The 15,029-nt window shown below is 40.7% G+C and overlaps 1 long non-coding RNA gene across 1 annotated transcript; it reads left to right on the forward strand.

Annotated features, from left to right (window-relative positions):
* The first annotated feature begins 1,493 nt into the window (after nt 1–1,493).
* Nucleotides 1,494–11,757, forward strand: LOC132324946 (uncharacterized). The gene is made up of 4 exons (XR_009485789.1): nt 1,494–8,240; nt 8,918–8,999; nt 9,423–9,458; nt 9,657–11,757. It is a non-coding gene; the product is annotated as an uncharacterized LOC132324946 (long non-coding RNA).
* The last annotated feature ends 3,272 nt before the right edge of the window (nt 11,758–15,029 follow it).

The raw sequence follows: 15,029 nt of genomic DNA on the forward strand, positions 1-15,029 counted from the left end.
TATTATTATTGTGCTAACAAAAAGCCTCAGAAAAATGCACCACAAGTGAAAGGAACAGTGTATTTTTCACTTTGACCTGTTATAGGCAGTGTCTTTCCTGGAGGTTCATTCCTTTAAAACGAAATGAAATAACAAAATGACAGAAAATATAAGTGGAAACAGAGGGAGTCGTGAGAGGTGTGAGTGTGCACAGAGTATGGCAGGCAGTGCTTGTCTCTGATTTCCGTGCTGACCAAGTCCTCAGTGCTAGAGGGCTGTGGCTGCTTGTTCCGATGAGTCCCTCTCACTCCTTGTCGTCATTCCTCTCGCACGCCGCATCTCTTGCGCCGAAGGGAAGCTGGGTGAGCGGAGCACGAAGGGAAGCTGGGGGAGCAGTGCCGTCGCTCCCCATCCCCCGTGAGGCCGGCGCTTGGCTCCGGGAGCGCCGCCCGGCGAGAGCCGCCCTCCGCCGCCAGGTGTCCTCTGGCAGCCGCGCGGGGGCCGCCCCGGGCTGCGCTCTTGCTCCGCTTTGCTGAACTCGCCCGTGTAGTGCCTGACCCACCTCGGCTATGGCTGATTTTCTCCCGCCTGCACCCTCAGTGCAGCTAAATGGTTCTTTCATAAGCTTGGCTACATTTCACGTGCAAACTTAGGAAGGCGGTAGCGCACTGTACGAACAGCGGCAATATTTTGTATGCTAAGTACAATATTTGCATATACCTACTCTGTTTTCTTTTAAAGGCTCGTTTTATAAAGCACTTTGGATGCAAACCAGCTTCCTCCAAGAATATTTCGGTGTTTCACCTACTATCCTAAAGAACACAATGTTTAAAAAAACCTGACATCTTATCTGTAAGTCATGGCATTTCCTTATCCTCTGAAAAAATGCTACTCAGTCCTTACCGACTGCAGTGGAGAGATTAACTCCTTCCTGCACATAGGGTGCATTCACCCCTCTGCATACTGTCCTGTCTAAAGGGGCTTCATCTGGATGTGAGAAATGCTTAGGCGTTCTGCTGTGTGGTGTCTCCGAGGCTGACATCCACCATTAAAGAACAGACAAACTGTGGTAATGCCTGTGAATTTAAAAAAAAAAAAAAAAAAGGATTTCTCAGCTAACAGAATGTACTTCATGATGGAACTGTGATAACTGACTTACTTAACAGGTCTAACATTTACAGCCAACACACTAAATGGTGTTTAGGTTGCATTCCCAAAAATAATCATTACCTGTGTCTTGACAAGATCCAGCACACTGATACGTATTAGGGTTTTGCTGTTAGGACAGTCTGGAATCTTGCTGTGATCACTGCTTTGCTATTTTTTTTTCCCCCTTAATTTATTTTTTTACTTATTTTTCCCCTCTCTGACTCCTTTTCCTTCTCTCTCACTCTTCTCTCACTCCTCCAGTATCATTCCTTTTGGCTTCCAGGCTGCCATCTGTGTACCCTCAGGGAGTCAACAAGAGAAGAACAAGAGCCAGAAACCAGAACACAGGTGAAAAGAGGTAAACAGAAGCTTCTTGCTTGCTAAAGGAATGCTCAAGCCTCAAAAGCACAAGAGCAAATGGGGCAAGAGGAATCTCTTGCCCAAACTAAAAAACTGATAAACCTACAATTGAAATGGGTGGGGAAAAAAAAGAGGACTCTGACTTTCCATTCAGGTTGTAATTCTTGCTGGATGCATGTATTTATTTGAATTACCTAGTGAAGGACACTTACTTGCTGCAGATTTGGGATAAATCACAGCAGGACAGTTCAGCCTTTGACAAAATGGATCCAGAAGGTATTATAACAGCTCAGCTACACAAATAACATGCAAGCAGAAATCAGACAGAAGATATCCCACAGGCTACGGGTTGGGCAGCTCCGATTAAGACAGGTGCCATCTTTTTCCTGCAGTACATTTTCTTCACTTCTCCTGTTCATATTTAACTTCAAAGTGCCCGGCTCAGCCGCATGTGAAGCTAGTCTTCAGGCACTGTTAATACACACGGAATTGTTCCAACATCGCCTACTAAGTGTTTGTTTCCAGTGACATAAAGACAACTCTAACAACAAAAGTGGACTTTTTAGTTCATTCTTAGGGAAGTAGGTCCAACTGGGATCCTTGGAAGTGGTATGGGAGGTGGAAAAGACATCCGGTAGCCACATGACGAGGCTTGTTTTGCTGACAGAAGGCAAACAGAAATAGGCAAGCTGAAGAAAGTTTAGGTTTGTTTCCTCAGCCTTGGGCATAAGCCTAGAATCCAGATGAAGTAAGCGTGTGCTGAGCACAAGATTTCACTGATGCATAAAGATGTCATCTCACTCACAAATCTTTTTGCTGAGGTTGCTCAGTATTTCCTGATGCAGTTAACGAGGTGAGGTGCTCTGTTTGGGAATTCTGGCTAGGTCTTTGGAGCAACTTCAACTCCCTCTGGTAAACCAGAGGAAAGCTGTGAGCAGTAGCAGCAAGGCAGCTCTGGCTTCACAGGCTCCCAGTGAATCACCATGCCATCTGCAGGCAAATCCCTAGACTCCATGTTTCCATAGATCCAGCAGCCCTGGAGCCACACTTGTATAGCCTGGTGAACACAAGAGCTCCTATTCCAGTAACCACTATGACTTGGCAGTTTCTTGTACCTCAGAGCAGGCTGAGTGGATTTTGTTCTTCTAACCCCAAGCTGCCCTTTCATTTGGACATTATATGGGTGAAACCATGTACTCACACTCTGTAAAGTGCTTATTTTACATGTTGCTGTCAAAGTGCAAGCAGAGTTTACCACAATACTAATATTTCATCCCAGTGGCTTCCCTAAGATACGAGCAATTCAGTGAAACAAAACATTCTCTGTATCCTCTGAAACTAGTTTTGAAAGCCCAGATGGCAGAAAATACCATTGGTTTTAATTAGCAATATCCTTCACATGAATCCCTTATTAACCAAAAGAGCATACTATATTTCATCTCACTTCCTCTAGTTTACTTACTACTGCCTCTCTTCTCTGTGGTTTACCAGCAGGAAACCACTGGAGGGGACATATCCAGATAAGATTAAACAACATAATATTATCCTCTTTACTATAACCAGGCTGACAGGTTTTTTTGCTAGATGCTGAAATGAGATTCACAGCCATTTTGGCTTCCATTCACAAAGGAAAGAAACCATTCTTATAAGTCCACAATACTTCACTAATTCCTGAACTATTTCACTTGTGCCAAGACATTTTATTTTATTTCATTTTTTTTTCACTGAAATGCACTTTGGGCAGTAATCCAGGTTTACCCTAGTTGAATGTAATAGGAAGAAGAAGCAGGGTGTCCTGGAAGTGGATATATCTCCAAGGGTAAGACTGTTACAGAGCAAGGTTGCTGTGGGTACTGCTCTGCTGAGTGGAAAGTCACCAAGTGGCTTCTTTCTAGTGGCAGTGGGACAAAAGTGTGCCTGGCTCCATACATTTCTAGCTCAGCTTTCTCCTGACGGTCTTTTAATGGATACAAAACTTCAAGAGTACATATGAGAAAAAAGAGGCAGACAGGAGAGGAAACAAAGATGTTTTTTTCTTGCACCATGCTAATCTCATTCTGCCTTGGATATTCCCAGTCCAAATTTTTTATGCCTTGTCATGCTGGGTAACGTATAAACTCCCTGCAGGAGCGTGAGTAGAGCTGCATAAAGCCTGGGACATTTGCAGCCATTGTATACATCACTTTTCACTGAGACTGGAGCAATATTAACCAATAGCTAACATGGATGGTCACTTTCTACTTGCAAAATCTCCCACAGTTTTTTATGGGATCAGTACTGTTCTGCAGTTCTGGCAGAATGCTGCTGTGGTCTTTATCAGAAACCTTCAGTGTCTTGAAAAGACATCTCTAATCCCTTAGCTGTTTCACAGATACTGAGACCACATTAATTCCTAAAGAATTTCTCCTGCCAGGTAACAGAAAGTTCACCCAGTAAGGGAATCTCCTCACTGTAAATAGGTTGCAACATCCAACTGCTGAGGAGGGAGGGGAAAAAACTGGAGTAAATTGGCATGACGAGGCGTGTGAATGCAGTCAGCCAGGGAGAAAAGACAGTCTAGGCATCAAAAGGCAGGCTGCTTCAGCACATCTCCAGGGCAACTTCTGCTGGCAGCTCTCTTAATGTCTGCATCTTAGGTCAGGCAAACTGATAATATGCACTAAAATTCCATATAATTATCACAGAGTTCAGTTCTTAACATGACCACTCCTCTTCTTTTTTTGGTGTTTTTTTTTTTTTTTTTCTTGGTTGCTATTAATTTGACAAGCATGGCTACTGGGACTGACATTTTCCAGACTTCGTATTAGCACATGACAAGTTTTGAAAGATGAAAGAAAATCAGCAGAGCAATTAAAGCATGTAAAGATTATTTTTCACATGGCCTAGGCAAAACCTTTGCACTTGATGTAGCTCCAAAAAATCTGAAGTTAGAAACTAAACAAAATTATTTTTAAAAAATACTTAGCTCTTAATAGAAAAATGTTCAGAGCTAATTTTTAAGACATTTGAAGGTTTTGGCATTTCTTAGTTGGCATTTTTACTATGTTTTTTAAATTTTTGTTTTAAGATGCTGTAATGAGATATAACTGGGTGGGTTGTTTCTCAAATAGAATAAAAGATTATACATATTTAGACTAGACTAGATTATATATATTTAGACTAGTTCTTTCAATAACTGAGGCAGGGTGAAGAAGAGAAGGCACTGTGAAATCACTATTGATCTCACCGCACTGAACTAATTTATTTGGGAAAGACTTAGGACAGTGCTGAGAAGTATGGAAAATCCATTGATAGATAGAGAAATTGATCTTTGTTAAGGACATTCTACAGGAAGAAAATTAGTTAATATTTTTTCAATGTTCCATAAAGTCCAAGACTTCAAAGCTCCAAAGGCCCATTTTTGATAATCTACTCTGACCTCCTGTATATGACATGTCATTGAACTTCTACGAATTAATTTTTGTTTCAATTATGTGTCTCCTAAAAAAAATTCCAGTCATTATGTACATATTCGCACAAAAGGAAAATTTACTGGAGTCCCTGGTACATTGTTTTAATTACTTTCAGTCTTAAAAATGTGTGCCTTAGTCCTAGTTTGAACTGTCTACTTTTCAGTTACTGTATCTTGTTATACTTTTGTCCACTATACTGAAAAGTTCATTCACGCTGAGTACTCAATGCTGGTACTTACTGACACTGTGTTACTCCTCAGTCACTTCTTTTATAAAGGAAATAGATACAGCAATAAGAGTTTTCTGCTATGATCTGTTTCTCATTTCCCATAATAAGTTTCGTGGTTTTTCTCTGAATTGTTTTCCCTCTGAGCTCGTTCTAAATTCCTGAAATGTAGGAGAATGTAGATGCCATACTGTCAAGAACCCCAGGGAGATGCCTTCTGCAAGCAAAGATCTTTGTTACATTGCTATTGAAGCATTTCTGTTACTTTCAAATTGTGCCATTAGAATCTAAGCTCCTATTCCATCTCACATCTCTCAATTTTCATTTTAAAGTATTCCATTTGAAATAGCAGAAAGACAGGAAACAATCATGGCTTATTTTGTGGGCCTATTATATAGCATTGTTCTGCTGACCACCATTTGGAGTGGAAATACAGAATATTTTAATTCACAGGAGGAATCACAAATCTCAGAGAAGTCATTTGTTTTAGCTCACCAAACTATTTCTAGTGTAATCAAAATGCAAATTCACTTAGTTTTGATGGTTCTCACATGGCCCAAAGCTGTATTTAACTCTTTATCTTTGGTCTTATGTAGGTAGGTGATGAAGCTTTTCTTGGATCACGTACACATGAAACACATTTCACCCCTTAATCTGGCCGACATGAGAGAAGGAAAGGTGAATATTCTTGAACCTGGGCCTCCTAATAACCTCAGAACTTTTAGTTTTGTTCAGCACTACGACATCCACTGATAGCACTATTTGCTACAGTTTTCTAGCTAACACTTTCTAGAAAGTGTTTTCTAGAAAACACTTTCTGCCCCTAAAATTCACAAAAGATGCAAACTGAGGATCACTAGATAATCCATGTTTGCTTTTAATTTGGTGCCAGACACTGCTAGTATCTAATGTACCTACTGGTGGTCTTTGGAGAAGGCACCTGCTTCTGCTCACAGCAGAAAACAGCTGGAAAGAATGATAACTTGGATTTAATTGCTCAAATGCTTAAAGAACTGGGACACACCCTGTACCCACATAGTGTGTCTCCTGGTATTTTTTAATTGATCTATCTTGTCTTTCATCTACCCCACAAGCTGTGGGCATTTTTCACAAATTATCTCCTCTTTGTCATCCACAGCTCCATTTTCTGGTTTTGCAGCCTGCTAAATTGGTAACAGTGTAGCAGGAAAGAAAGAGTTTCTGACTCATCTGTCATGAGTCATCTAACAGTTTGGTGAGGTTTTGTTTTTCTGCTATGACTCTGCACCTGGCACTTGGAGTAGTACAACATTACCTTTATGTTTCTTCTGACACTGCATTAAAACTTGTGAATTCATTGAGCACCCTGCTCAGAAATGAACAGGCCACAGAAGAAACCTTGCTAATACCCTCCAGCTTCTTTGCGTTTAAGTTGTGATTCAGACCTGATTTTCTTCTGCACCAATGAGCTATTTGCACTACTCTGGCAGCAAGGCTTGGCACCCCAGGAGAGCCAGGGCATTGTGAGCTTTGCTCAGATGTGTGTCTGTTCTGCCCTCTTTGCAGGGGCAACAACAAGCTTGAGAAGTAAGTCTGGGGTAGCCAGCCCAAGAGGGAACATTACAGCAGATGCTTTATTGCTCAGTTTGCTGTCTCACCTTGAGCAGCTCTGCTACCCACAGCTACTCAGGTGGCCACAGTGTGCAAAATGATCCAGCCGCTAGGAGACACACACCCTCTGTCAGGCCTGGAAAAGAGGTTTTCTGGGCTGTTTGATCCCACTAGTGGGGCACCACAGGGAAATTATGACAGACACACAAGGCCTTAACTGAGTCTTGATATTGTCAGTTGTAGCCTCTTGATCATTAACTACTTGGATAATTGAGAAACTTAAGAAAAAATCAATTGGTTTGGGTTTTTTTTTTCTTTTTCCCCTCAGTTCTATCATTTGTTGCCTTTACTTTTTCCATGTTTTGCTAGAAGCTTATTTAATGTGGATTACTGGACTTGAGAGCCTGCCACTGTGGACATTGGTTAACTGGAACAGACAGACAACCACATAACCTTGCTCTTTTGGTGTGATTGAAAGCTCATTGATGTTGTAGAAATCTTTTCGTTTTCCTCAGTACGTTTTCTACTGAAGTCTTACAGCAAAAGTCTGATAGAAAAGGAAAGAGAGGAAAGGTACACGGCTTTCGCAGCTTTTCCTCTTTGCATGAAAAATGTCACACTGGTTCAGAGCTTGGGTACATTTACAAATCACCATGGATTTGATGTAAACCTGGGGAGGCTGCCTGAGGAGCTGTGCCAGCCAGGCAGTGCAGGACAGTACCTACCCGAGGGGTAGGTCTATGCAGTCTGGTAGAGCAACAACCACAGGGCTGTGGTGCTTTCAGGGCACAAAGATCCATGCAGGGCTGTATTTAGTCAAATACATTTCTCAGTGCAAACTTGGTCAAAAGCGTGTCTTTGCATGATGCCTCAGGACAAAGCAAACATCTCCATCCGCCTTTCTTTCATGGTTTTCCTGCTTTTACTTCATTTTACAAGTCCAATGCTGATGAAATGAAAAGGTCCTTCATCCATTAAATAGATCCGTGAAATGGTAGCATTCACTATGGGTTTTTGCCTGTTTGACTGGTCGCTTGATAATGTAATTACTTTCAGCATAATAGCCAAAAATGAGCAGGCATGTGGATTGAGTTTCCAGTTTTTCACATACTTGGTAAATGAAGTAGTGATACTCAGGTAATCTCCTAATTGTTGTTGTTTTGAAAGGTTGGTATTTTGATAGATGCTATCTTCTAAACTTTGTTGAGCAAGAGTGACTGTATTAGGAGACTTCCTCTGGCCTACTTTCCTTTTAACACACACATTACAAAGGGATATTCTGGCTACTCAGAATATCTCCCTCAGTACAGTGAGCTGTACTGCCTCCCACCTGTCAAAACAATGTCACTCCATACTGACTTACAGAAAAACTGTAAATTGGCTTTTGTTTTTGCACTGTGCTTTTCACTTTTCCCCAAACAGGAACTCCCACCTCATTTTGCATCTGCTCTTACTGTGGATGGAACCAAGCCCAGATACTGCAGGTGATCACCCACTCTCTGCTTCAGATTACTCTAACTTGAGAAGGGTTGGGAAAACACTTCTGAAGGACCACTGCACCACTAAGTAAAGGAACAAAGACAACTCAAAAAAGGAAAATGCATTTTAGTCTGGTTATTTATTTTGGCAGCCAAAAGCTAATTTTAATTATGCCTAATGCCTCATGAAGTGCTGTCTTACAGCCAGTTGAAACAGGCCACTGTTGAAATAATGGAGACGTAGTAACATGAGATAATGCTTCTGTGCATACTCCTAAATCTGTCCTGAGCAGATCCATCTTTTCTCATGCAAACTGAGGGTCACTCTAGTTAAGTGCTAAATATGGCAAACCAGGTTTAGCCCTGCCGTCTCTGGCTACCTCCATGAGCACGGTTCCTTTCACTGGATGCAATGTGGCAGCTCAGGTGCCAATCTGCCTTGCACTGACGAAGGAAAGACAGGAATGTAGAGAAAGAAAAAAATACCTTTAGGGGAATGAACCCTTCTTGCAGAAGGGCTTAGCAAACCCCAGCATAGGAGATGTTAATTCTGCAATCTGCCCCTGGCTGTGTGGACTAGTCAGAGTCTTGTGTTTTCAGACAGAAACACAAAACATGCTTGCCTTCCCCAGTGCTCTGGAAGTCATTACTTAGAGGGAAATGTTTCTCTTTAAATATTACAGCTAGTCCAGACCCATTCCCTGTGAAACTATCAGCAAAGCCCCTATCACCTCTGATGGGAACAGGATCAAGCACAAGACAGAGGTAATATTTTGAATCTTCAATGACCCCAAAATGCAACATTTTATTTACATATTATGGTCTTCTTTTAAACGGCTACACACATATCTTGCCTGAAGTTGAAGCATAAGATATTCATGACCAATAGATGATACCCAGGAGCCTCACATGTGTTGAGAGTGCTCTACTGTTCGGTTACAATGCACCAGCAAAGGAGAAGAGTTCTCTTTGTGAAACTATTTAATTGGGAAACCAGAAACACTTCTAGAAAAGTAAAGAGTACTATAAAAGGAAATTGGAATAAATTTTGTCCTGTATAAAAATAGCAACTTCAGTTCCTGCTCATTCATAAATAGTATTACCAGCATTATTATTGTAATAGTATTTGAATGTTTTCTTGGATTTACTTTCACAATTATTCTGGAACAGGTTCTCCCTATTTTACAGATGGAGATAGTAACAGAAGATAAGGACATATTCAAGGTGACACAGCTGAGAACTGAACACTGGTCTCCACTGCCTCACCCTGCTTCCTCCCTCTCTAAGGCTGCAGTGCTGGGACTCTAGGCAACAGACCAGCTCTGTCTGGCTGCTTGCCTTTTTTTTTTTTTTTTTTTTTTTTAAGTTATGTTGTTTTCAGTACCTAAAATAGTTTCTTGGCAATTTCTATTTCTATCATAGTGCATTTGTATGAGCAATCTCCCACAACTCTCTGCCAGCCTCACATCTGTAGGCTCTGGACACTGGAAGATCAGCCAGCACTGAGAAACCTCAAGGTGATGTAAAACCAACATGTTTTGCTTCTCGAATAGTACCTAAGTTTTACATCTGACAACAGGTTTCATTTCTTACTCACTATGTTATATCCCATACAGAAAGATTTGGAAAGGCAAGGAGCAGTGACAGAGTTGTTCCACTCAGGACAGAATGTGCTGTTGAAACAGCAGACAAGACTATCAGAAAATCAAAGGGGAATAGAGAAATGAGCATGGGGAGTGAACAGAATTAAGTGTATTGAGTGAGCCTGAAAAGAAGTTTACGTAAGGCTTGACAGTGACACACTTCTTCATACTTAATGTTATGTTAGTATATGTAGGGTAAATTATTACTGACTTGGGGGCATCAAAATCACACCCATCAGGCTCTAGAAGTAAGAAAGCTACTGTCTGGAAACATCACCTAAAATTAACAAGTCAGTGAAACTGCTTTAGCATAGGCAAACAGGTCAATCTGCTTTGAATTTGTTAAGCAGCAATGCTTTGAAATGGCTGTGGTTGATGCTTTTAAGAGTGATTCCCAGATATGCTTTAGGAGCTATGCTTGAATTGAGAAAGCATATTAAATGTATTTCAAAAGAGAGAGCATACCCAAATTTAGCTTCAAGTTTTCTTTTTCAGTCATCTGGCAGCAATGGGAAGCCACGGTGGGCACAATCATCTCATGTAGCTTAAGCTGCCCAAAAAAGGACAAGAAAAGTTAAGAAAAAGCTATGCACTGTATTTTGTCTCTAAAATATTTATAGTCAAAGCACTAATATCTAGCCATCTGCTATGTTGTATCTGATGGTTCCTCCAGGTAAATAAAATATTTGTTCAATGAACTCAAAAAAGTTGACTCAAACCCTTTAGCAACTCTGATTATTCACCTCTGAATTTCCTGAGATGAACACTGTCTCTTTTGCCAGGAGGCTGCAAGTAGTGCAGAATAATGTGTACATGCTACATTTTGTTAAATAAGCCTCACAACCAGCATTGTGGAAAGAGGAAGATGTATAAAAAAAAATTTGTGGATGCAAACTTATCAAAACTTGTTATTTCAACAGCTCTCAGCATGAAGAAATGTACTTTACTGCAAAAGAGATTTATACTAGGACTATTAATTTATCCTCTTTTTATGGTACCTTTATGCAGGTTCATAAACTGAAGTTTACCCAGAATATATTTTTTAAATACTAATAGCAATGAATAAGCATAGATGTATTTGTGTCTGTGTGTGTGTGTTGTCAACTGTTTGATTTGAAAATTTCAAGAGCTGAGACCTACTAATTAATGCAGAAACCATTTCCAAACTAGTGAAATTGGAGTTCAAAAAGACAATTCAGATGAGAGAACATTAAAAGACTTTCGTTGGAGTGCCTGTCAGAGCAGCGGAGTGTGCACCAGGATTCCTCATCTGCATCATGGTTAAGGCATCCACTCTCCCAGACTGCACAAGGGGGGAGGATGCCAACCCACCTCGCAGCACTGGCAGCCCTCTGCTCCTCAAACAATGCCACAAAAAACATGTTGAAGCCAATGGTGGGCATCAGGGGAAAATCAAGAAACTCCCGTCTTCCAGACAAGATAACAACACAAGGGGAAGATGTGGAAAGCATTGCTAAAATGCTTGGGAATGCTCAAAGTGAAGAAATTGGGTAATTATTGACATAAGGCTTAATCGTCCTGTCATGCCGGTATTATGACAGCATAATTCTGCTGACTATGAAAGAGTTGCTTCTGATTCAGACTGAACTAAGCTGAGTGGGAATCATGATGAGAACCATGAGAAAGTCTGAGCTTGATGCTGAGCTTGGTACATCTCTGTGTATCTGAGTCATGAACTGGCATGAGAATTTGGACTTGAGGATTTTTGACTCTTCCTCACTCACTCTTCTGACTAGACAAACCAAGCCAGTACTCAAACTGCTCTCTGCAGCAGGACCAGCTGCACCGTTTCTGAGAATATTTGTGGTAGAAGTCACAAATTTTCTTTTTTATTTAAATCTGCCAATTTTCTTTATTTTCTGTAGTGCAGAACCAAGGCCAAGGCCAGTCAGTTTCCTCATCTGTCTCCTTGCTCTCGGTGCCTCCCTTGTACCAACACCAGTGTTGGGCAAGCACGTGCAAGTGACCCAGCAGATAGTATTTTCAGGTGAGGCACTTTTCAGTTCCATCTGTTCTCCCATCTGACTCATCATAAATCATATCAATGTTCATGTCACCACAAAAGAGGCAGCAGCAGGCACAGGTGGTTAGTGAGGGTTACGAGATGGAACATGACCCCATGGCAGCATAAATGGCAGCACAAATGGCAGCACAGTTTATTTTGGTTTAAAGCAACCATTTAAAGCAACATGATAAGTGAAATGCAAACTTTTTGTGTGTTTGGTTTTTTCTTAATTAGCTCTTAAGAGAATGTTTGTGGCTATAGTTTTACTAGTGTCCTCGAGACACGGAGAAATTCTGGCTTTTGGAAGTTCCATGGCAAGGGCGTTTCTTCCTCGCCCCTCCAAAACAGTTGCTTGTATTGAGCAGCAATAATACATACAAATTCATAGAGTTAGTCAGCCAGAAAGTGCCAAATTCTATACCTACTGCAAAAATCTGAACTAATTCCTGTATTTTATAAAGGAGTTTTCTGCAGGAATTTAATATCAACTATTCTAGTTCTCTGTGTCTCTCAATCAACACCACACATTAAATAACACCTATAACAAATGCAGTTTCAACTGAAAATTAGCGTGCACCGAATGTGTCACATATAAAAACAACTAAGATTTTAATTTTGGCTTTAAAAAGGCAGAAATCCTATGGTTTGTTTATCTTGGCATTGCAGGCACATCCTAAGGCAAATAACTCAACCCAAGGATTTCCAAGAGCCAGCTCTTATCTAGACGACATGAAATGGAAGTGTTAATAGCACCAACGTGCAGGTGTCAGTGCCACTGCAATAATTGCACTACAAGTCAGAGACTGACACTTTCATAAAAGATAATGTCAAAACAGTAGAAATCGGGGCTGTGAAATTTTCTTCACTCATGAGAAAGGTCCAGAACAGGTATTCAAATGTTCAACTGGAATTTGCAACTACATTTAAGATGACAATTAAAACTGACCTCTTTGCCCTGAAAGAAAAAAAAAAAGCATGGAATTGTCATGTCATCATCAACATGACAGAAATAAAGGAAGTAAGTGCAGTAGGCTTATCCAGGTGAGAGGTGCTCATGGGCTCTGAGACACCAGTTCCAACAGAGGTTACACTCTTTCTCACTATGGGACAAAGATATTTCCAGTGTTTCAGGTGGAGTTACTTGAAGACCAACATTTTTATACTAAAAAAAGAAAAATGTATCAGTGGTTGCAAAAGAGAAACATTCACATATCTATGTAAAATGCAATCTTATCAAAATGGTGTCTGTACCTATAAGGAGGAGCTCTTTGATGGTTTCCTTTTTTCTTTGTTTGTTTGTTTTCCTTTCTTAACCTTTATTGCTCTTATTTCCTCTGATCAGAATTGACCAGAACACTTAGGACTTATGTCTGCCATCACTAGGTCTTTCATAAAGAACTTTTAGTTTATTTTGTGTGACAGCAAAGAAATTGATTACTCTCTACCTAAAATAAGTAGGTAGAAATTAGGATCTTAGCCCAATTTGAAGTCAAAAGCAAATGTGTAAAAAATTTTGACCTTCTCAAGGCAAAATGCACATGATGGACTAAGACAGATGATTTGTCTGATCATTTTCCTTGACCTTTAATGCAAATGTTGATTTCTTTATGAGAGTCTTTTGGATTCAACTCTTTTGTCTCTGCAAATTGGAATTCATACACAATGAATTTTCTTCAATATAGATAAATAAATCGTGGGGCAGATGGGATTATCATACATGAGCAAGAGATAAAAATGTGACATGTTCTAACTCTGCAAGAACAGCTGCTGAGAGCAGAGAGATTAACTTTACATTGCTACTTAATTCTGCTCTCTGGGGTGGCAAGCTGTGATGGCATTACAAGAGATCGTGGGCATGGAGTACAAGCCCAGGGAGCACTTTGTAAGGCCAAATTTTGTGTCTGTGCTCTGGTAACTGTGCTGTTCACACAGAGTTGCCAAGAGATGTCATGATGAGGTAAGCAGATTTTGAGCAGATGAGGAAGCAACTTGTGAGAATAAGGAGAAAGAAGGTAGGAAAAAGACGGAAATAAAGGGGGATGGTGGGAGAGGAAGGTTGAACAGAGGCCCATTTGGGTCTCAGCACAGTAGAGCATGATGAAATCAGGGAGTCCCTGGCATCAGTTCAACATTCACATGGTCATGGCCCACGCCTGCCTTTGCTTCCCCCCTGCAGCTGCTGGGTGACTAAGGGCCTCTTACTTAATGGCCTTTTATTCCACCCTTGGTTCCTTGAGTTATGAAGGCTGAAGACATATAGCAGTTACAGACCCAAGTCCTTACTTAGTGTAAAAGCACTGACTTGTGGTATGCCAGCATGAAGAAATTCTTCAGAGCACTTTCGAAAAGTTCTTTGCAGCCAGGCATCTACCTACAAAGTCTGTTTATGCTACAAAAACTTCAGCACATTTGCAAAACCTCTAAGTCACTGATGCAAGCCATTAGTGTGCCACTCAATGTACATCACCTCCCAGAAATACTATCAAAAGTATAAACTAAATATCTGAGGAGGGTTGCTTTCCTCATTAGTCAGGCAGATTACTTTTTTCATATATGTCTCTGGCTGGATGTTCAGAAAAATGCAGACCACCCTCACCCCATCACTGTTCTTTCTAGCTGAAGACTGCCAGTGGAAAAATATCTCTCTCATTTAAGAGTCTAAAAGACTTTAGGCAGTTTCAAAAATTGAGGAAATCCTGTTGTAGGCTAATTCAGTGGGACTGGAACTAATGAGACATCCATTTGAATTCAAATTTCACCTGTGCAATTAACAGAATCAGTGCACAGAACTTTGATTAGTGCAGAAATGGGGGATCAGCAGCAGTGTGTTTTGCAGGTAGCAAAGACCATTCTGGCCTCTGCAGTGGGGAACAGATTGATGCTTTGTGTGAAGGTGACACCTTCAAAAGCAGCAAGTGGAGAACTGCAAGTGTAACTCCTCATTCCCCTGACCTGGCTCTGTTACTGTACTGATGAAATAGGATTTATTTCTGGATGTATTTCTAAAATAAGAAGTTGCTCTTATATTTGAATATATATTAGAAAAGAAAGTTGTGAATGGAAAAACCTCCCTAATGTGCCCCCACACTGCAAATGGCCACTAGATTAGCTTCCAAGGATGCAATT

The sequence above is a fragment of the Haemorhous mexicanus genome, chromosome 3 (genome assembly GCF_027477595.1).
Source record: "Haemorhous mexicanus isolate bHaeMex1 chromosome 3, bHaeMex1.pri, whole genome shotgun sequence".
NCBI classification, from domain to species: domain Eukaryota; kingdom Metazoa; phylum Chordata; class Aves; order Passeriformes; family Fringillidae; genus Haemorhous; species Haemorhous mexicanus.